Below are 23,661 nucleotides of genomic sequence, written 5' to 3' on the forward strand. Positions count from 1 at the left end.
GAACAGGAGACGGGGTGAGGGCCATCGGCTTCCTTGCCCCAGGTGGGATGTCAGTGCCTTCACATCTGTCAGTGTCTCCTGCCAATCAAAGAGCAGCCACCCTCAGCCACTGGGGACTGGGATTTCTGCTCAAGGTTATGACAAGAGCTCCCCACAAGCAAGAACCCCGATGCCCAAGGTGCTGTCGTGGACCAGGATCAGGAGTTATCTTCTTCAGGAAATGGGCAGAGCTACATAGTGGGCGTGTCCAAGAAACTTCTTTATGCCCACCCACCTGCCTGCCTTTCTGGCTACCAGGGCTGAGAGTAGCTTCCCTAGATCTGGCCACCAGGGATGGGCTCATAAAGCCAACAGACCCCCATGTCCGCTGAATCAAGGTGGGCTCCTCCCAAGGGGTGGGATTATTACTCAGCACCAGCACCCGTTACTAGGGGAGGGCGGCCCAGATGTTTGGAGAGAAGGCCAGAATGGGAATTACTATGTGAAAGTAACCAGACTGGCAAAAACCAGAAAGCATTTGAGTTGGCCCCGAGTTTGCAACTTTGGCGTCAGTTTACAGTGGGGAAGTGGTAGGACTGGAACCCAGGGCATTGCGAAGGTGCCTAGCATATTTGCTTTTGCTGTCGCTGAGCCGAGGGGCTCCCTGCTCCAGGCAAGGCCACCTTCAGCTGTTGAGGCCGCCTTTCTCTCTCCTCCACCTACGATGCTAACTTGATCGGCACGTTAGTGGGAGACCCGCTCTGCCAACCACGCAGGCGCAGCTTCCCTCTTGTGAGGGAAGAGGCCACTAACTGGCTGGCGACCAGAGAAGAAACCGGCAGCCTCCGCCTCGCGGGGCCTCCCTGCTTTCTAAAACGCCTTCACGCCTCCTTCGGTAATTTCTCAGACCACGGGGCGGGAAGAGGAGCTGTCGTGCAGCCGTGGTCACTGAGGCCCCGATGAGGAGGGTGACAGCACCGCTGGCAAGCATCGAGCATCCCCGTGGAGCCTGGAGCCAGGGGACTCCCTGGGGACGTCCTGCCCCTGAGGCTTTCACGGGAAACACTCACATGGGACTTGGCTGCTTTGGGCCCCTGCGCTGTGGGTTGTCATTTGAGGGTGCCAACAGCGCGGGCAGGACCAGGCCGCAGCCCACAGTGACCCCCAAGCTTGTGGGAGCATAGAGGGGGCCTGAGTGAGCTGTCACTGTCCCCCCCTCCATGCCCAGGCTCACGGCCCCTCCCTCCCGTGACATTTCTCTGCGTCAGAACTGGAGCAGACAAGCAGGACTGGGCCAAGACGGTTGGGGCAATGGCGGTGCATGGCTGTGATGGAGGCCTGGCATTTGAGTCTATTGATCAGTGACAGAAGCAAAACACAGTGCAAAAAAAAAGGCTCCAGAAGTCTTGTTGTCAGAGCCAAATAGAGAGGCACCCCTGCTCTGTTTTTTGAAGGCAGCAGGAAGAGGGGGAACAACCCGCACCGCGCCGAGGGAGAGGCACCAAAAGGCTTTTCTTGGCTTCGACAGGCTTGAGGCCGAGGCTGCAGGAGCGAGGGGAGTGGAAGTTTCGGGGCTCCGTGGGGGGCAGGGCATGGAGGGCAACGGGGCGAAGCTCTGAGTTTTCCACTGCAGGGGGAGACCCTGTTCAGCAGCCCAGATGCAGAGGCTGTGGCTGCAGGTCCCTAAGGTGACAGCTTCCCCCTCCCCCCGTCCCCATAAGTGCACAAAAAGCCACGTGCCTGGCTGCACCCTGTTGAGGTGCTCCCTACCCCTTCCACCGTGGGCTTGGGCTCTGGACTCAGTCCATTCCACTGGGGTAAGGAAAGGTGAGGCTGTCTGGAAAAGGAGTGAAGGGAGGAAGCGGGGGAACCTCCACCCAGGGCTCAGCACACTGCGTGGACATGCAGACTCCTGGGTAGCTGTGGGCCCTGTCGGTCGGTCCCCGCACCTGAGCCACAGTGACTTCCTCCCCTAGCCAATAAAGAGATGTAGGGCGTTCTTAGCGATGCTGTGAGATGACTTCATTCGCCTGCAGAGCTAATGAAGGAGGGAGGGCAGCAAGGCCCCTCCAGGGCAGGAAGGGGCTCACAGGGTGCAGGTGCACCTTGGAGAAAGGGAGCTAGGGCAGTGGGGAGTCCTCGAGCTGGAGCGGCCCCGGAGAGACTGCGACCCAGGGTGAAGCCCGGAGACCTGCACTGGACAGTTTGGCTGTTCTAAGTGGTTCCCCAGGACGCCTATGCCCCCCACACAAGGGAGTGCCCCTGGCTTTGGTGTTCAGGACCTGAGTTTTAGATTCAGAGAACTGGGTCTGGTCTCGCCTCTGTCACGTTCTAGCCTCATTGCTTGGTGTCTCTGAGCCCCAGGCTCTCCATTGGTGGCAAGAATGATGACGAGATCTGCCTGACGGGGTTGTGATGGGGACTGTGTCGCCGAATGCACAGACAACGCCTGGCCAAGCTCGCCTTGATGTAAGCGCCCGCTGACTGGCGCTTCCTGCTGCTGTCGTGTGGTCCTAATTGCAACGTTGGAGAGGCTTGGATAGGACTCTGTTCCTGGAGCAGCAAGTCAGCCAGCAGAGTGAAGATGACCTACTCCGAGTCTGGTGATTCCACAGCAGCCACACCCACCTTTATCCACAACCGGAAGCTTGAACTTCTCGGGTAACGGTGTCAGAGCATGCGTCTTCAGCGGACGGCCTGCCTGCTGGCCTGTGCCTCCCGAGGGCTGCTGGGCCTCTGCTTGCAGGTAAGGGATCCCAGCAGCCAGGGCCTGGGGCCTCTCACTGCTTCTCCCCTCGTGAGCCACGCCCTCTGGTCCCAGTCCAGCGGGGCAGCTGGGTGATTGATAAGGACAGACAGTTATGCTGCCCCGTTCTGGAAGCCGGGAAGTCCAACATCCAGATGCTGACCAATCTGATGTCTGGCCAAGGCTTGCTCTTGGCTGTGTCCACAGCAGTGCCTTCCTGCTGCAGGCACATGGTTTAGCAACAAGGGGAAAAGGGCTGAGCCCCCTCACCCACACGTAGGGAAAGGGCTGAGCCCCCTCACACAGGAGGAGAAAGGGCTGAGCCCCCTGCCCACCCATGGGGGGCGAGAAGGAAGTGCCAGGCAGGCAGACTCTCTGAAGACTCATTTTTTTTTTTTTTTTCAAAAAACTTTATTTGAGAGGTAGAAAGACAGAGAGTGATCCCATCCACCAGTTCACTCTCCTAAATGCCTGCAATGACCAAGGCTAGGTGAAGCTGAAACCAAGAGCCAGGAACTCAGTCCAGGTCCTCCATGTGGGTGGCAGGGACCCAAGCACTTGAACCTCCCAAGCACCTGCTGCCTCCCAGCATGCCCATGAGCAAGAAACCAAAATCCAGAGTGGAGCCAAGACTTGAACTCAGGCAGTGACTTAATTTCCAGAACGAATCCCCACCTCCAGAAGCCTCTCATACCAGGGCATTCTTGCCATTCACAAGGGGAGAATTCACCCTCCCAATAGCCCAGCCTCACCTGGAGGTTTGCGTTCCAGCCCGGGGACCTTGGAGGGACACACGCATGTGCTGAGAACGCTGCACCTGCAGATGGGCTGGCTCTTGCTGCCCTCTGCCCTTTGAGCCAGGATCACTTAATTCTCTCTCAGCCTGGGGTTGAGGGGTAGGGAAAAAATACAGAGGAAACACCGAGATCCCTTTAGGCATTCAGGGGTCACAAACTCTGAAGTCCGCAGGGGCTGGGCAGTAATTGTCAACATGGGAGGCTTGAATGCAGAGTAGAATATGCGTCCTTCGATTAAAGTGAGGGCTCCTACCCAACACACACAGTCACCATGCAGAAGGGGTGCCTGGGCTTCCAGACGTGATTTTAAAAAGGAAAAGAGGGGCTGGCATTGTGGCATAGCGGGTTAAGCTGCCACCTACAACACCAGCACCCCAGAGCAGAGGGCTGGTTCAAGTCCTGGCCACTCCACTTATGACCCAGCTCCCTGTTGGTGCACCTGGAAAAGCAGCAGGTGATGGCTCAAGTACGTTGGCTCCTCCACCCATGCTGGGGCCCCAAATGGAGTTCCTGGCCCCTGGCTTTAGCCAGGCCCATCCCTGGCTGTTGGTTGTGGTCTTAACGTCTGTTTCCTCCCCCAAAATTCATGTTGCAATTTTAACATCTTAGGTTTAAGGTCTGAGGAGATGGAGTCTATTGAAAGGTGATGAGGGCCGGCGCCGCGGCTCACTAGGCTAATCCTCCACCTAGCGGCGCCAGCACACCAGGTTCTAGTCCCGGTCGGGGTGCCGGATTCTTTCCCAGTTGCCCCTCTTCCAGGCCAGCTCTCTGCTGTGGCCCGGGAGTGCAGTGGAGGATGGCCCAAGTGCTTGGGCCCTGCACCCCATGGGAGACCAGGATAAGTACCTGGCTCCTGCCATCGGATCAGCGCAGTGCGCCAGCCACAGCGCGCCAGCCGTGGCGGCCATTGGAGGGTAAGCCAACGGCAAAAGGAAGACCTTTCTGTCTCTCTCTCTCACTATCCACTCTGCTTGTCAAAAAAAAAAAAAAAAAAAAAGATGGTGAGGATGTGAGAGCAGACTCCTTGTGAGAGATTAGTGTACTTAGGAAGGAGCCCCAGAGAGCTGCCCGGTCCTTCCCACCGGTGAGGGCACAGCGGTCTCCCCAAGGAAACAAGCGCCCCCAGTCACCCCCAGGGCCGTAGTCTTGGACCCCTCGGCCTCCAGGAGCTGTGAGAAGTAAGCGCCAGCTGTTTCTGAGTCCACCCAAATGGATTAAAATGGAGAAAGAAATTCATTCTTTTTTTGGTGAATCTTAGTTGGCAGTGTTGTCAGTTAAATTAGTTCTTTTCTCCAAACACATGTCAAAGACCCAGAAATCTCCACCTCCTCCAGGAAGTCCTCCCTTCTTCCTCTGGGCTATCTTTTCCTCCTTCTGCAGTGCTCTGTGTCTGGTCCACCCTAGTTTCCCAGCACACCCTGTCTCATGCAAGTTGCTTCACGTGTCCCTTGAGAAGCATAGACTTTGCTGTCAGAGATCCCTGGGTTGAAGCCCAGCTCCACGAATCACTGGCCACGTCTCTGAGCCTCAGTTTCTCGTCCAGTACAATGGGCTGACTTGTGGTGCTTGGCAGTTATGCTGACACAGGGATTAAGCCCAGGGTTGATGTAGGAAACGCCCTACAATAGCGGTTTTGGGAGTGCAGGGGCTGCACCTCCTGAACCTCTCCCCCATCCCCCATGGCACTGGACTAGGCACAGGAGAATGTCGGCTCCTTGATTCATTTTTAAGATATGGGGATTTTAGCCGAGAAATATTGATGTTAAGGATTTCATACATCAATTACCATGCAGCGACCTCCAGATCTTTGCACACCGTGTGTGTTTGGCTGGGCAAATTGCAGGGGTTGGGGATTTCACTTCCAACCAAGCTGAGAAAGGATGATCAGGACATGATCCCCCTCCACCGGCGGTGTAGCTTGTGTCTGCGATTAGCTGCGTGTGTGGCCTCTGAGTGCAACAGTATTGGAAGCATAGCCTCTCAGAGATGTGCAAGCCAGGCATGCAGAGGAACTTTATTTGCTAGAGAGTGAGAACAAATATTTGGGGAAAACAAATCAGAGAAGGCAAATATATTTGGGATGTGGGATTTTGCAAGATTCCTTTTCTTAATAAGCCAGCCCATGAGTGGGAAAATGAGTATCAGTGGAAGAAAACAACTGGTGACTCTTCCTGCCAAGTGAAGTAGAGAGTTACGCCAACCATCTAGACGATTCATACGCGCTGTCTCAGAGCGTGGGAAAGATGCGCAGCTTCAGAGAAAAAGAGATGGAAGTTGTGAGATCAATACTGGAAAACGGTGTCTGGTACTTAGAAGCGCTTGTGCACTGGCCTCGCAGAGCCTGGACCTGATGTTTGGATGAACCGAGGATAGCAGTGCTTGGAGCTGAAACGCGTGACTCAGACCAGAGCTTCCGCTGCAGCCGATGCTGCTGCTCCCGATGTGGCCTTCCTGATCAGTCTTTGGATATAGCTCGGATCTAGCTTATGGTGTCACATGCTCACAACTGGTGCCCAGTGATAGGTTTGTGAACACGTGACAGACTGGTTTTCCTCCCTAGCAAAGGGCTTCAACTTGGAGAACCTGTTGCTCCAGCCCAGGAATTCTCTCCTGGTCTTGGAGAAGCACCTTTCTCCCTGAGGTCAGGTGTTTTCCTAACATGAGACCCACCCGTTAGGCGCTAGTTAGATCCAGTAGGCACCAGACTCAAAATGAACCAACTCTGTCTCTGGAGAAGTGCTGATGGTGAGGTACAGAGAGTAAGGGCTGTAGGCTGACTCAAGCCGATGGCCACTTTTTAGATGGGTAGCCCATGTAGATGACTTTGGTCACTTATTGGAACAGGTATTTATGAAAACATGGGTACCTTGGAGAATTATTGTGGAAGCTAAACTCTTGAAAAGCACAGGACCAAGATGATCCAGGAGCTTTAAGAAATGGTAACTTCCAGGTGGCCAGCACTATGGCATAGCGGGCTAAGCCTCTGCCTGCAGCACTGGCATCCCATATGGGCACTGGTTCGTGTCCCGGCTGCTCCTCTTCCTATCTAGTTCTCTGCTTATGGCCTGAGAAAGCAGTAGTAAAAGATGGCCCAAGAGCTTGGGCCCCTGCACCCATGTGGGAGACCCAGAGAAAGCTCCTGGCTTCGGATCGGCACAGCTCCAGCCGTTATGGCCATTTGGGAAGCAAACCAGTGGATGGAAGACCTTTCTCTCGTTTCTCCCTCTCTCTGTCTGTAATTCTGCATCTCAAATAAAAAAAATATTTTTTAAAAAAAGAGGAAGAAATGGTAACTTCCAAAAGAGTCTTATGGATCTGGACACTGCAGACAGAAGAACCTTGTCTTTGAGTCTCTTTAAATTTTTAATCAAGTTTCAAATTCCAGAATGTGAGCATGCAATCCAGGGTGATGTGGCTTTCCCTTCACTGGGGCTGTGTTGGGCCCATTTATGATCTCACCAGGTTGTATTCAAAAGGAAAATGGTATTTTTCCAAAAGAAAATGGGAGTGATGGTTAGAAAGCAGAATGAGGTGTCGGTGCTGTGGACACATTCGGTTAATCCATCACCTACGGTGCCAGCATCCCTTAGTGGTGCTGGTTCGAGTTCCAGCTGCTCCACTTCCTATTCAACTCCCTGCTAATGCACCTGGGAAAGCAGCAGAGGATGGTCCAAGTGGGTGGGCTCGTGCACCTACGTGGGAGACCCAGATAAAATTCCTGGCTCCTGGCTACAGCCCGGCCCAGCCCTGATCATTGCAGCCTTTTTTTTTTTTTTTTTTTTTTTTTGACAGAGTTAGACAGCGAGAGAGACGGAGACAGAGAGAAAGGTCTTCCTTCCATTGGTTCACCCCTTAAATGGCAGCTACGGCCAGAGCTATGCCGATCTAAAGCCAGGAGCCAGGTGCTTCCTCCTGGTCTCCCATGTGGGTGCAGGGCCCAAGCACTTGGGTCATCCTCTGCCTTCCCAGGCCACAGCAGAGAGCTGGACTGGAAGAGGAGCAACCAGGACAGAATCCGGTGCCCCAACCAGGACTAGAACCTGGGGTACCAGCGCCTCAGGCAGAGGATTAGCCTAGTGAGCTGCGGCGCCAGCCATTGCAGCCATTTGAGGAGTGAACCAGTACATGGAAAGGAGAATGAATGCTGCACAGCCCTAAATAACAGAGATGTGATCATTCTGTCTAGGATTCCATGACAGGCCCCTCTACCCTCCAGCAAATTCCTCCATCTGTCTAAGCTGCCTTGAGTTGGTTCATGTTACTTTCAGACCAACAATTCTCAACTAAGACACCGTTGATTTATTTCAACAAGAAATGAACCTCAGCTCCGGCCCTCACTTGAAACAGACCCGTGTATTGATTGGGCGGCTCACAAGAAGTTAGCGACCTGGGAGGTGAGAACAAGTGTGCGGCAAATGAGCATTCACAGAGGGTCTCCCTGCCTGGCCATGCCCTCTTCTCTGGCTCCCGAGTAGATAATGGAACAATTCTTAAATACAACAAGGGCTCCGAGGTTGGAAATGCTCTCACGGAAAGGCAAACCAGCACGGGCATGCCTCTGTTACCTTGAATCCTCGAGGAGAAAAAAACATGCTTATTGAATCCCACGGTGCCCAGGCCAGTGAAAGACAAATATTTCAGGGAAAGGATATTCTGCAGTCCATTTCCCCAGATAAAGAAAAGGAATTTGTCTAGGTAAGTGAGGGAAATGGACAGGACAGCTCTGTGGACTCCAGGAAAAAAATGGCTCCAAAGAAATGCTTCTTCTCGGAGAGGTCATGCTATTCTAACAGCCGCAACAACAGCAATAACAGCAGCCCAGGGCTGTAGGCTGTTGCCGCGTTGCTCGCCTAAGATCCATCGTTTTCTGCTACGGGAACGGTCATCTGGTCCTTTGAAAGGCCAGGGGTCATGGGATTTGACTCAGTTTCCCGCCACGCTTGTCTGCGCCTCTCGGTGGACACCTAGCATTGTTAGCTACAGTCGATGTGTATTTACAGGGCTAGTGCTGTGTGGGGTTGGGAAGCTGGGGTTGGGGGGGGGGGTGGAATAAGGCAGGAGTCTGCCCTTGAGGAGCTCACAGACTAAAGGAAAGGAAAAGCAGGTGGCTAAGTCACCGCAGGCGTGGGATTCCCATCGCCGCCTGTAGCAGTGGAGAGTAGAGATGCACAGGAGAGTGTTTCCCTCTGGAGTGGGACAGGGCAGGGGAGGGAGAACAGTGAGTTCACCCCGGGGGTGGAGAGAGAATCCACAAAGACACCTTTCTTTTTTTTTTTTTAATTTTTTTTTTTTTTTTTTGACAGGCAGAGTGGACAGTGAGAGAGAGAGACAGAGAGAAAGGTCTTCCTTTGCCGTTGGTTCACCCTCCAATGGCACCGCGCTGATCCGATGGCAGGAGCCAGGAGCCAGGTGCTTTTCCTGGTCTCCCATGGGGTGCAGGGCCCAAGCACTTGGGCCATCCTCCACTGCACTCCCTGGCCACAGCAGAGAGCTGGCCTGGAAGAGGGGCAACCGGGACAGAATCCAGTGCCCCAACCGGGACTAGAACCCGGTGTCCCGTGCCGCTAGGCGGAGGATTAGCCTAGTGAGCCGCTGCGCCACCGGCCCAAAGACACCTTTCTTACTTTCCCTGGTCTTTCCTAAGGATTCAAGACGTTGAATTCAAATGTAAATTCTCTCTCAAACTCACCCATCTCAGCCCCAGGGCGGGACTTTGCACCTAGTAGGCGTTCAGTAAACGTTTTTTTGGAATTGGTCCGAAGGACATCAGGCCCCCAAGTCTCCTCATCTTCTCTGGTCTATTTTAAAAATAAAGCTCCACGGTGGTGTCCTGCTGTGAGAGGTGTAGACTGGCATGTTTGAGACGAAGTGTAAAGCCTTCTAAGTTTGGATTGTGTGAACGACTCTGAGATCCTTTCCTTTCTGGGACAAGGGAAGAGAGGAGGCTATATATAGACTGATGCAATTAAACGATGGCATTTTCTTAAGTGAGGTTAAACTTTAACTACTACCCAGTCTCCCCTGCTTATAGATGGGAGCCTTCCAAGGGGAAGAGCCTACATTTGTAAGGACTTCAATTCCCACCACTCTGTTTCTGCTCTCCACACAGCCACGCAGGCCGTCCGGAGGCTCCCCGTGCAGGGTAGGGCTGCCCGTCAGCTGAACTTGCTACTGTGCACGCACCACGTCTCAGAATGGCAGGAGCACGGAATGACACAAGGAACCCTGACACTGCCCATTCCTGGCGGAGGGATCCTAGGCAAAGTCACCCTTGGACTGCGACTTCACTGGGAGAGCGGGAGTGACAGGTCTCTGTTGAGAGAATTAACTGAGATACTAGGCATGAGGGTCCTTGGGTCTCATCTCCAAGGACTCAACATTTCCAGTGGATTCCTGTTCTCAGGTTGTCTCTTGCAAATCCACAGAATAGGTCAGCAAGACCCTTCGGCCCTAAGACAGAGGGCTGGGAAATTTCAACAGTGGAGTGCGGGATGGGTGGTGTGTGAGGAGTCAGGGAGAGAGGCCAGGTCTATTCCTAGCACTCTTAACGAGGCCAAGGAGCCTTAACCTGAACCCCAGCATCTTTAAAATGCGCAGGCATAGACAGAGACGTGGAGACGTGGAGCTTCGGCTTCCATTATGCTCTCCGAGAGGCACAGGCTGGGGATCGTTGGAGAGCGGCACAGGCTGGGGATCGTTAAAAAGTCATCGGCACACTCTGGATATGCATGTCTCACCAGTGAGATCAGGAAGCCAGAAGTGGCTTAGGGTCTGGAATGGGAGGAGGGCTGTGGAAGGACAGAAGGGGGCTCCGTCCGACAGGCTCTCTCATCACTTCACCTGGGGTCCAACACCCGGTTAACTGCCAGCATCACATCTCCTTCCCGGATCTGATGGTTCCTGCTGCATAACGAACCATCCCAAACCTGAAGGGTTTCAACTAGAAGCATTCATTCAATATACGCTTCTATGACTCAGCAATTTGGACTGGAGTAAGCAGAGTGATTCTTGTCTCAACTGGGCTCACTCATGAACCTGCAGGAAGCTGCCAGCTTGTCTGGGATGGCCTCTTGTGGGGAAGGTCACTGCTTGTGCACAGGGCACCAACTGCGTAAGGATCCAAGAAAGCAAGTGGAAGTCTCCTGGGGCCCAGGCTCAGACCTGGCAGGCAACACTTGTGCTGCCCTGTCACAGGCCAATCCCATGCTCCAGGGGAAACAGAGTAGCTTCCCCGCTAATCAGAAAAAGCTACAAAGCCATGCTGCAAAGGGCATGGATACAGGAAGGAGTGAACGGCTGGGGCCATTATTGCAACCAACCCACCCAACTCCCAACCCACACCTGGCTCCCCATCCCATTTTGGTCCCCTCTATTAACAGGAATTCCAGCCTCCTCCCTGGTCTGATTCCAGCCTCTTTGGCACCCTTGGGTGGACATGACATCTGACTTCGGGGGCCCAGAGAGAAGGTGCCTTGCACGGAGATCCTAAACCACATGGGCAGGATTAACACTCTCTTTGTCATTCTTTTCCTCTTAGCACTACTTTTTCATATTACTCCCAAAGTCCTAGAAGAACTGGGGCTTAGCAGCCCAGCTGAATCAGATAAGAAGACTGAGGCCTAAAGAAGCAAAGGGAAAGCCCTAAAAAAGAGCCCCAGACACCTACGCCGCCCTCTTCCCGCCCCTGGGCACTATCAGGCTCCGCCTCCCTCGTGGACAATTTACAAAGATAAAGGAACCTATAGTCCAAAGCTCAGCCTGAGTTACAGAAGCTGGTAAAAGTTTACCTTTTAGGTTGGGGATTTATGCATCATTTACATACTCCTACCCCACCCCCCCACCACTGCCATATTTCACATCTAAGTGTTAAACAGGCTCCTCTGTGCTCCCTGCAGGGTAGTGGGGCCTGGGGAGTGATGAGACTGTCTCTCCCAGGTGTTTGCAAGGCAAAGTCGCTGATGCAGCACAGTTGCAGGCCTCGTGCACGCACGCCCATTCTCCTTGGTCTGGCACCAGCAAAGTCAGAGAGCGGAACGGGGGAGGCAGGAGGGAGGCAGCCCCTCACACCCCCCCCCCCCCGCCAGCCCCTGCCACCCTGGAGTGTGGGATGAAAGGGATCAATGCATGCAGCAGCCGTACAGGCCCCCACGTGGCTCAGGGAAGAGTGTCTGCTCCAGCCACACTGCTCCTGCTCCTTGCTTCATCCAGGAGGTGGGGCCTCCGGGGCTCCGGTCCTGCCCCTCCGTGGGGTTGAACCCAGGAGGCTGTGTGGCTCTGGCCTGAGAAGAGCCGTGACACTGCTGCCTTCCCTCCAGGGCCGGGCTCACCCTCACCTCGAGGAGCTCCCCTCCCAGGCTCATCTCCCAGCAAGTGCAAGAGAGTGAGCCAGGCAGCACAAGGGACACTGGGATCCCAGCCCTCGGCTGGGCAAGCCTTGGAGGTCGCAGTTGCCCACGAACACACTGAAGAAGCCAAGCAGGCCACCCTTCGATCTAAGAGTTCAGCAAGGATCCCAGACCCGAGGACTCCCGGAATTCCAGAGTGGTGGGGGGATGGGTCTTCAAGCATCATTCATTCCCTCCAGGGTCTGCTGACTGTGCTCTGTCTCCTCGTTGTTTGATAGAGTGACCACCGGACAGAGCATCCTTTCAGCAAAAGAGCCAAGAGCTAAAAATGCAAAAGGAAGGCTCTGAGCTACTCCAATCTCCTCGTTTTGAGGTAGGGAACCTTAGTGCCAGAATCGCAAAACTGAGGTCCAAACACAGCGCCTTGCCCAAGGCCACCCTGCTGAGAGAGCAGGTGCAGTGCCAGGACCCAGTGGCTCTTTTCTCTGGCCCAGCCCTCTTTCCACCTCACTCTCCCAACATTCCAGCTCCTTGCTATTTCCAAAGCCCCACGTGGCAGCCTTGGGTGCGAGAGTTTAAACCAGCAGAGGCCTCGGAACACTCTGCAGAATCCTCACCACTGCCCTGAGGTCTTGCGCATACCCAGGAGGCTCTTCCTGCAGAGGCTCCCACGCCCCCAGCTCTGCTGCCTCCTGCCACCAAGCTCAGCCTGATCCCACATCATCCCAGAGAAGTTTTCCCCGCCTTCCCTTGATGAAGTGGTTTCTCTCTACCCCTGCAAACACGGGCCAGGCACTTTCCTCCACATAACCCTTGTTCGTCACTGAACTTGTCTTGCTTATTTATTTGTCAGATAATTAACATCTGTCTCTCCTGAAAGAATAGAAAGTTATGAGATCAAAGACCACATCTGCCTCACTGACCATTTCATCCCCAGATCAGGGCATCCTGCCTGTCACAGAGCTGACACTTAATACATCTTTGAGGGGCTGGCATTGTGGTACAGCAGGTTGAGCCGCTGCCTGTGACACTGACATCCCATATTGGCAGGCTGGTTAGAGTCCTGGCTGCTCCACTTTGGGTCCAGTTCCCTGCTAATGCACCTGGGAAAGTAGTAGGTGATGGCTCAAGTACTTGGGCCCCGGCCACTCATGTGAGAGACTCAGAGTACCAGGCTCCTGGCTTCAGCCTATTGCAGCCATTTAGGCATTGAATTAGTGGATGGAAGATTCTTTTCCCTTTCCTCTCTCTCTCTCCCTCTTTCTCTCTCTCTCTCCTCCCTCTCCCACTCTCTCTTCTCCCTCTCCCTCTTTCTCCCTCTCCCTCTTCCTCTCCCTCCCTCTCTCTTCCCCCCCTCCTCTAATTATAACTCTGCTTTTCAAATAAATAAATAAATCATTTAAAAAATTTTCTTTGAATGAATGAATGCTTGCTTTGTGTTGTAGGCCAGCCACAAGACCTTCAGAGTAATAGCAACATGTCACAGTGCTCGTGGTGTTTGCCACCACAGTTGCTCCGATGTCACTCATCACAGGCATTTGCAATGGGATCCACATGAATCCTTCATCTCCAAGACACTCAGAGTTGAACTGCTCTGGCGGCGTCTCAGCTGCTAAACACGGGGGCCATAGAAAAAGCATGCAGACCCACTTGGCCTTGGTTTCCTAGGTAACCAAGGTTGTGTGCTTGGATACACATGACCACGCAGGACTCTCCCTGGCTACATGGGCATTGAAAGCTCAGCCACCAGCTGCATGGTTTTTCCTCTCTTGAGCACCCTGGTCAGAGACTCTTAGCACTCAGGTGCTTACCTCTCGGGTCACACCCAAACTCTCAGTGGAGGGGTTACCCAGCCCCAAGCCCAAATGTTTACACCCAAGCTCAGGAACACTCGGGTTGCAGTATGTGAACAACGCCCTTGGATGTTAATTCGCATTTTATTGCATGAATCCTATTGAGATCAAACTGAAATTGGATGGCCCATTCTTCTGTCCACGGAACCAAGTCATACCTAGTATCATTGCCTAAAAACAATCCTTTTCAGGCTGGTTCATCAGGAAGATAGAACAATTATAAATATTTAAGCATCCAACATTGGAACATCCAAATATATAAAGCAAGTACTAGAAGAACCGAAAGGAGAGCTCAGACAGTAGGGACTTTAATCCCCCGCTCTCAACAATGATAGATCACCTGGACAGAAAGTCAATAAGGAAACCGCAGATTTGAACAACACCCTAGACCAAATAGACGTAACAGACACATACAGAACATTCCACACAACGGCAGCAGTGATACACATTTTTCTCAAGAATATATTCACCAGTATAGATCATATGTCAGCCCACAAAACAAATCTTCACAAATTCAAGTAGACTGAAATCACATCATGTCTCTTTTCTTTAAAAAAATATATTTTATTTATTTGAAAGGCAGAGAATAAGAGAGGGAGAGACAGACAAGAGAGAGAGAAAGTTTCCATCTGCTGATTCACTCCCCAGATGGCCACAGCAGCCAGGGCTGGGCCACATCATAGCCCACGTGGGTGCAGGGGCCCAAGCACTTGGGCCACTTTTTGCTGCTTTTCTGGGCACATTAGCAAGGAGCTGGATTGGAAGTGGCACAACTGGGACTTGAACCAGTGCCCAGATGGATGCTGGTGTCTCAGGCAGCAGCTGTACCCACCACTCCACAGCAACAGCCCTGTCATGTATCTTTTCTGACTGAACGTCATAAAGCTAGAAATCAGTAACAGAAGAAAAGTTGGACAAATCACAAATATGTGAAAATTAACACATTCCTGAACCACCAACAGGTCAAAGAATAAATTAAAAGGGAAATTAAAAAAAATCTCAAAATAAATGGAAATGAAAACATGAAAAAGTAGCAATCCCAGGACGTAGAAATTGCGGTTCACAGAGGAAGTTTGTGGATCTAATGCCTACGGTATGAAAATACAAACGATTTCAAATAAACAACCAAACTTTACACTTCAAGGAAGAAGAAAAAGAATGAGCTGAGCCCAAAGGTAGCAGAAGGAAGGAAATCATGGAGATTAGAGCAGGAATGGATGAAACAATAAAATGATAGGAAACACCAATGAAATTAGCAATTTTTTGAAAAGAAAAATTTCAGCTAATCAAAAGATGAATTTTAGCTAATCAGGAAAAAATTAGAAAATACTCAATAAACAAAATGATGTGAAAAAGTTGACACTGCAACCTACATCACAGAAATAGGATGGATCGTAGGAGACAATGATGAGCAATGACATGCTAACAGATTGGATAACGTAACAGAAGTGCAGAAATTCCTAGAAACACACAACCTGCCAAGGCTGACTCGGGAAGAAAACAAAATCAGAACAGATCAATAATGAGTTAGGGGATTGAATCTATAATCAAAAATCTTCCAACAAAGGAAAGGCCGAGACTTGAGGATTTCTCTGGTGAATTCCACCAAACATTTTTTAATACTTTAAATATCGCCATTCAAAAAATTATTTATTTTCATTTTATTTGAAAGGGGGAGGGAGAGAGAGAGAGAGAGAGAGAGAATCCATCGATTTGTTGCCCAAATACCCACAACAGCCTGGACTGGGCCAGGCCAAAACCAGGAGCCTGGAACCCAATATGGATTTCCCACGTGAGTAGCAGAGACTCAAGGACTGCTGTTTCCATGGCTTAACAGGACACAAAATAGGAAGGGAGGAACCAGGACCCAACCAGATACCCTGATATGGGATGGGGGTTTCCCAGACAGTGTCTTAACCATTGTGCTAAATGCCTGCCCCAAATTCTATAAAACACTTAAAGAGTAATTAATATCATTCATTCTCAAACTCTTCCAATAGTTCAATAAGAGGGAACATCTCCAAATCCATTTAACAGAGCTAGCATTATCCTGATATGAAAGCCAGAAAAGAGAAGTAAATTACAGGCAATAGCCCCAATGAGCACAGATGCAAACATCCTCAACAATATATTAGCAAACTACATTCAACAGTGCACTAAAAGGTTCAAGCACCACGATAAAGTGGGATTTATCCATGTGAGGATAGGTCAACATATACAAATCAGTAAATATGCCATACTATGGGAACAGAAAGAAGGATAAAAATCATATGATTGGGCCGGCTCCAAGGCGTAGCGGGTTAAGTCACCAACTGCAGTGCCAGCATCCCATATGGGCACCAGTTTAAGTCCCAGCTGCTCCACTTTCAACCCAGCTCTCTGCTATAGCCTGGGAAAGCAGTGGGAGATGGCCCAGGTCCTTGGGTCCTTGCATCCATGTGGGAGATCCAGAAGAAGCTCTTGGCTCCTGGCTTAGGATCAGCGCACTCCAGCCATTGCGGCCAATTGGGGAGTGAACCAGCGGATGGAAGACCTCTCTCTCTCTCTGCCTCTCCTTCTTTCTCTGTGTAACTCTGACTTTCAAATAAATAAATAAATCTTTAAAAAAAAAACTAAAAAAAAAAAAACATATGATCATCTCAACAGAGGCAAAAAAAAAAAAATCCCTCCATGAAGAAAGAAACTCTCAACAAACCAGGTACAGGAGGAATGTGTCTCTGTGATATGTGACAAATCCACAGCTAACATCATATTCAATGATAAAAAGCTGAAAACTACTTTCCTCTAAATCCAGGAAGAGGACAATCAGGGACACGTGCACTTTACATAGTACTAGAGATTCTAGTCAGAGAAAATAAACAAGAAAAAATAGAAGCCATGCAACTCACAGAGGAGAAGTACAATGGTTTTGATGTGATCTGACATAGACAAAAACCTTAAGATGCCATCAAAAAAGTTATTAGGAATAAAAAGGGAATTCCGCAAAGTTTCAGGACACAAAGTCAATGTATGGAAATCTTTAATCCAACTATGAACTATCTGAAAATGAAATAAAACAATCCTGTTTATACTAGCACCAACAATAAAATACTTAGGAAGACATTTAACCAAGGAGATGAGAGATCTGTACACTGAAAACTACAAGACATTAATGAAACTGAAGGCACAGGGGCCGGCGCCATGGCTCATGTGGTTAATCCTCCGCCTGCAGCACTGACATCCCATATGGGCGCCGGTTCTGTCCCGGTCGCTCCTCTTCCAGGCCAGCTCTCTGCTGTGGCCCGGGAGGGCAGTGGAGGATGGTCCAAGTGCTTGGGCCCTGCACCCGCATGGGAGACTGGGAGGAAGGGCCTGGCTCCTGGCTTCAGAATGGCGTAGCTCTGGCCGTGATGGCCATTTGGGGGGGTGAAGCAATGGAGAGAGGACCTTTCTCTCTGTCTCTCTGTCTCTCTCACTGTCTTTCTGTCAAATAAATAAATAAAAATTAAAAAAAAAAGAAACTGAAGGCACAAAGAAATGGAAAGACATACAGTGCTCATGAAATTAGGAATTAATATTATCAAAGTGTCCATACAGCAAAAACAAAAACAAAACAAACAAACAAACAAAAAAACGCAGACAACCAGAGAATAGTGTGTGTGTGTGTGTGTATATATATATATATATATATGATGAGGGGTTACTGTCCTAAATACTAAGGAACTCATAACTTAATTTCAAATCAATGAACAATCCAACTTAAAAAAGGGAAAAGGCCAGAAAAAGACTTAAAAAAAAAAAAAAAACAGACACACAAATGGCCAAGAGGTACATGGAAAGGTGCTCAACACAGTAATCATCATGGAAGTGACAATGACATATAACCTCAGCCGTTAGGACAGCTATTATCAGTAAAACAAAAGACAAGAAGCAGTAAGCATTGGCAAGAATGCAGAGAAAAATGGGACACTTTGTACACTGTTGACAGGAATGTAAATGGATACACTCATCATGTAAAATAGCATGAAGTTTCCTTTAGAAAATTAAAAACAGATCTACCATATGGCCTAGGAACCCCACTGCAGGGTGCATACCCACAGGAATACATCTCTAGCACCGTGAAGAAAGATCTGCGTTCCCTCTCTAGCCCAGGATTATTCACCAGAGCCCAGAAATAACCCGAGTGTCCATCAGTGGATGGACAGCACAATGGAACGTTATTCAGTCGTGAAAAGGAAGGAAATCTTGCCATTTGTGACAACATGGATTACGTTGGCAATTATGCTAGATGAAATAAAAACACTGCATCATCTCACTTACATGTGAAATCTAAAGGGTTGAAGTCATAAAAACAGAGAATAGAGGGGGCTGTAATTGTGGAGTAGTAAGTAAATGTGCTGCCTGAACAGGCATCAGTTCATGTCCTGGCTGTTCCACTTTGGACCCAGTTCCCTGCTGATGGCCTGGGAAAGCAGCAGAATATGGCCCAAGCACCTGGAGCCCTGCACCCATGTGGGAGACCTAAATGAAGCTCCTGACTCCTGGCTTCAGCCTGGCCCAGCACTGGCCATTGCAGCCGTCTGGGGACTGAACCAGCAGATTGAAGATCCCTCTCCCTCTCCCCTCTCCCCTCTCCCCTCTCCCCTCTCCCCTCTCCCCTCTCTCCTCTCCCCTTTCTCCTCTCCCCTCTCCCCTCTCCCTCTCCTCCCTCTCTCCCCTCTCCCTCCCTCCCTTTCACTTCTCCCCTCTCCCCTCTCCCTCTCCTCCCTCTCTCCCCTCTCCCTCCCTCTCCTCCCTCTCCCTCCCTCTCCTCCCTCTCCTCCCTCTCCCTCCCTCTCCTCCCTCTCCCTCCCTCTCCCTCTCCCACTCTGATTTTCAAATAAATAAATCTTAAAAAAAACAAACAGCAGAGCATACAATGGTGCTCACCAGAGCAAGGGGATGACAGGATGTTGGTCAAAGGGCACAAACTTTCCGTTACAAGAAGATTAAGTTCTGGACATCTCCTGAATGCATTGTGACTATAGCTCACAGTAATATATTGTGCATCTGACATTTGCTAAGAAAATAGATCAGAAATGCTGTCATCAAAAGCAAGGTGGGGTGATGGATAGGTTAATTATCTAGTTTGTGGAAACCATTTAACAGTGTATGCATATGTCACAAAGTCACATGGTACATTGCAATTACACTTAATTTTGTCAATTATACCCCAATAGAACTGGAAAGCAAAAGAAGTAACTTCTTAAAAGCAAATTTTAAAATGAGTAACTTTCCCTTTCACGTTTGACTTCTGTTCTAGTCGGGAGTGCGGGAGGAGGGAGGCCAGGGATGCAATTCCTTTGCTTCACCCCAACTTCCTGATCACCAAGTCCACTCATGTTCTGGGTGTGACGGGACTTGGCATGAGAAACATGACCTGGTGGCTCATGGGCGTGGGAATGAATAGCAGGTGTGCTATGATCAGCCAGTATAGTCTTTTTTCTTAATTAATTAGTTGCTCCCATTTAAAAAGCAGGAGTTCCTCAGAGAAATCCTGATTTCCAGGTTCTCTTGAAAATCGGAAAGTCTGGCAACAGCTGGTCTGTGCCACTGCTTGGGTTCTTCTGAATACCAATACTGAGACAAGGACGTGGGTGTCGACTTTCTGGAAGCCGATCCCAGAAATCAATAGCAAAGGAACAGGCAAAGAAACCAGAGGAGGAAGAGCTGACAACAGGATAATTATTACTGCCCTCAGCAACAAAATCTTGATCGCACCCCGTGTAGGGGTGCAAGCAAAAGTGTTTTTAGAACTAGCGACCTGACGAGTGAGAGGCTACAGCATTTATGAACCAGGGTCCAGCTCCCACGGAGACATCAAGTTCCTCACACTGTGGTAAACTGAGCCAGGTTTGCTTGTGGCCAACTGGGTTGCCATGGCTGGAGAAGTGTCTGCAGCTAGAAAATAGAAAATGCAGGGAGCACGAGCTAGAGGTGCGGCTGTCGCCAGCATTCTCCACTACCGCTGCAGCTGAAGTCAAAGGAGGCGACACAGAACCTAAAAGCACCTGCCGCAGGCCACCCCTTGGCCCTCTCTTACAGACTAGCTAATAACTGCAGTCCCGTGGTATGCGATATTTCTTCTGGTGGGCTCTCCTGGCAGGAAGATGGTGCACTTGGCCATTCCCGCTTGAATCTCTCCTATCCTGAAGGTCAGGGACTGAGAGGAGAGCAGACCCTTCCCACTGTCATACCCACAGATTGGGCTGTCCCTTGCATCTACTGCACCTGCTCTAAGATGGCTTGGTTGAAGGTTTCGCTCGCTATCTGTCCTCCTAACCTCCTACTCATAACCAAGAGGCAGGATGGTTTGAGTCCCTGTGATCTCCGGCCCTACAGGCAGCAGCTCTAGGGAATTAGTTAATTGCCACAGTTCTAGTTAAGCTCTGAATATTTCTTCTTCTCTTACTCTGTTAACTCACTACCGGTTCTTTTGGGAATGATTAGGAAAATACTTATTAATCCAATAAAGCAAATGTTCTTTAAAGCAAATAAAATGCCACTGTGGCAGCATTTCAGAGTCCTTCTTCAAGAGGAGTCAGTGTCTCTTCAACCAATAGACCTTAAATCTGCTAACTGACTCACCTCCGGGCATTGAGTTAGGAATTGCAATTTTCCATTGTTGTAGCTGATGTGAGCCTCTGCTTATAGATTCCAGATGATTTCCCATCATACACGTCATGCAGTACCCTGTCAGCTTCCCATCTATCTCACCCCAGGAACATCACCATCTATCAACCCCTCGGACAGATCTGTGAGTCAAAGAACTCCGGTTGTCATCCCAGCTTTGCTGCCAACTGTGGTCATTATGAGCACCATTCCTCTGATGTAAAGTGTTGCCAGCTGGCACCTGCAGTTCTGGAGCCCAGCTCCACGGCCATGTCTCCTGGCCTAGGGCAGTCAGCCACCACTGAGTTTTCAATCGTGCTCTCCTCTCTGCTATATTCCTAACTGCCCCATGAACAGCATGACCTCTGAGCTCTCCCAGAGACTCTGCCAAGTGCGGGGTACTCAGTGGTGCTCTGTTCCAACACTTTTGCTCCGCTTAGCCATATTACTCATTCCACAGGGATCTGCCATACGTGACTCATGCATTAGAGCCCATCACCATGCTCACGTTTCAAGTGACTGTTCCAGAAGCTTCGTAGTATCAACTCCAGGTATCCTTACCAGAATACTGAATCATAAATTACAAGAGAGGGGCCAGCGCTGTGGCACAGTGGGGAGAGCCGTCGCCTGCAGTGGCAGAATCCCATATAGGCACTGGTTTGAGACCCGGCTGCTCCACTTCCAATCCCGCTCTTTGCTAGGGCCTGGGAAAGCAGTAGAAGATGCCCCAAGTCCTTGGACCCCTGCACCCACCTGGGAGATCTGTAAGAAGCTTCTGGCTCCCAGCTTCAGACTGGTGCAGCTCTGGCCATCACAGTCACTTGGAGAGTGAACCAGAGAGAGAGGAAGACCTCTCTCTCTCCCTCCCCCTCTCCCTGTCTCTCCCCCATCTCTGCCTTTGCCTCTCTGTAACTGCTTTTCAAATAAATAAATAAATAAGTCTTATTTTAAAAAATCACAAGAGAGCACTCTCCCCTTACATGGCTTTTGTATTCTGTCTCGCCTGGTCCAACTCCATCACAGTCTCCTCTCCCACACATCCAAGGGTTCTGCTGGTGACATTAGTTACGTCTTAAACTCCTACAGGACGAAAGCTTCCTTCTTTAGACAAGGGCTGTATTTACTCACTTTATTTGTCCTTAAACATAGGTCTAAGTTGTTGGTCTAGTTATCAGCAGGGAAGCGGTAAGAGGAGCTAAAGCAGATATTTTGGAAGACAATGTTATTTGGAGAAGCATCCATGTGCTGTGTCTTCCACTTGTAGCCATGGGAGATAAGAGTCACTTTGGAATAGCCATGGAGAGTTTCTGCATTTTATAATGTAAGGTGAATTTTCAAGAGTTGTGCTAAAAATGGCAAGGGCTCAATTCTGCTTCACCTATGGGAAGCACACAAAAATGATCTACCAGAAAGATAAAAGGCTGGAGAATTTGTTCCCTGTTGAGGGTTGTCTTCTGCAGTTAACAATTTTTAGAGTTTACTTGCATGCAAACCAGTGCATCCCACAGCCTTTGAGAAGATCTTGAGGCAGAAATGTGGGATCCTGTCATCATAGGAGGACAAAAAGTTCCTGTGGGCCCATGCTTTGTAGCTCCAGTAGGAATGTGGCCCAACAGACGCAACATGCCATGTTCATCTACTTTCAAAGACAACTTCTAATACCTACATATTTATCTACTTTAAAAGATTTATTTATTTATTCAAAAGGTGGAGTGACAGAGAGATGGGGAGAGACAGAAAGAGATCTTCCATCAGCTGGTTGGGCCAGGCCAAAGCCAGGAATCAAGAGCCAGGAACACCATCTTAGTATTCCACATGAGTGGCAGGAGCCCAAGTGTCGCTCCCCCTCTTCGCGGAGGAACGACACTAAACCCTGCCTAGGTTTCCTATCCGAGTCACGGCACCATTATGTCGCTCCCCCTCTTCGTGGAGGAACGACACAGGACCCTGCGCTGTTCTTTTGTCTGCTCGGCCCTCCCCGGGTTTGCTGCTGGTTCTTCCTGGGTTGGCTACCGTCCCTTCCACCTCCGTGGAAGGGCGGTTCCCCCTGCCACTTTCCCCACTTCCGCGGGGGAACGGCACACCGCCAGCTGGCTCTCTCAGGGGCTGCTCAGGTGTTCCTTCAGATAGATGTTCCTGGTGCATGTTGTCTCTCTCCTCCTTTATAGTCCTCTTCCGCCAATCCCAACTCTGCTACCCACACGCCAGTACGCTGCTCTCCTCCAATCAGGAGCAAGATCGGCTCCTGCAGCTCAGTCAATCAAATTGGCGAGAGGCAGCTGTGTAGAAGCTGTTTTACTCCCTTCTCAGTGCCATATTGTGGGAGAGCAGATGCATAGAATAAGTCTTAATTCGAGTAACTTAGTCTAGTCCGAGTTGCTCCCCACACCCAAGCACTTCAGTGCTGGTGTCATGCTGGCTTAAGCCACCATGCCACAATGCTGGCCCCATAATGTCTGTCTTGTTATGTGGCAACAGACACCGTGGGTAGAGCATAAACCCTCCAAATTGTCAGGGCCTCTCTTCTTGGCCAGATTCAGCCATTTAGGAAAACTTGCTTCTCTAGACACTAGACTTTTAAATCCTAAGCTGGAATAGACAGAGACTGACTATGGCCACACCACCCTTAATGTACCCTATCTCATCTGATCTCGGAAACAAAGCAGAGTCAGACCTGCTTGGTACTTGGATGGGAAAATAGACAGACACGATACCATTTGGAAGGAACAGAGTGATTACTTAAACCAGTATCTTTAGTCCATGAGTGATAAAACAGATGTGTCAAGCTGTAATTGACATGGTATTTAGATATCCTAGTTTTGTTATTCTTCCTCACTTACCTCTCTCTATATCTCAAGCCCCATCCAGTTTTCTCATGAAAAGGAATACATCACTCCATGAAACCCAGAACAGTTTCTGGAAACAACTATCTACTCACCAGCCCAGACTTCTGGCTGGGTTCCAAAATGATTGTCCCCAGTTACATCCACTTTGCTATTTCACAGGCACTTCAAACACAAAGCTGTCTCAAAGTGAATTTTTTTCTGACAAATCTACATCTCCACCTAAACTTCTGTTAATTTTATATTCTTTTTTCCTTGTACTCTGCTGTGCATATCTATTTTGAGTTTGATATTGGCTTCTATCATCTTTCACTTTAACCACTGCAATCACATCATAACTGGTCTCCCTGCCTTTATAGTGCCTTCTCGCTAATCCATCCTGCACAATGCTGCCAGAGCAATTCTTACAAAATGCAACAAAAAGCCACATCATTTTCCAGAAGCCAACAGCTCACTAGCATGCATAGC

The sequence above is a fragment of the Oryctolagus cuniculus genome, chromosome 18 (genome assembly GCF_051225735.1).
Source record: "Oryctolagus cuniculus isolate XC-2025 breed Fujian yellow rabbit chromosome 18, ASM5122573v1, whole genome shotgun sequence".
Taxonomy (NCBI): domain Eukaryota; kingdom Metazoa; phylum Chordata; class Mammalia; order Lagomorpha; family Leporidae; genus Oryctolagus; species Oryctolagus cuniculus.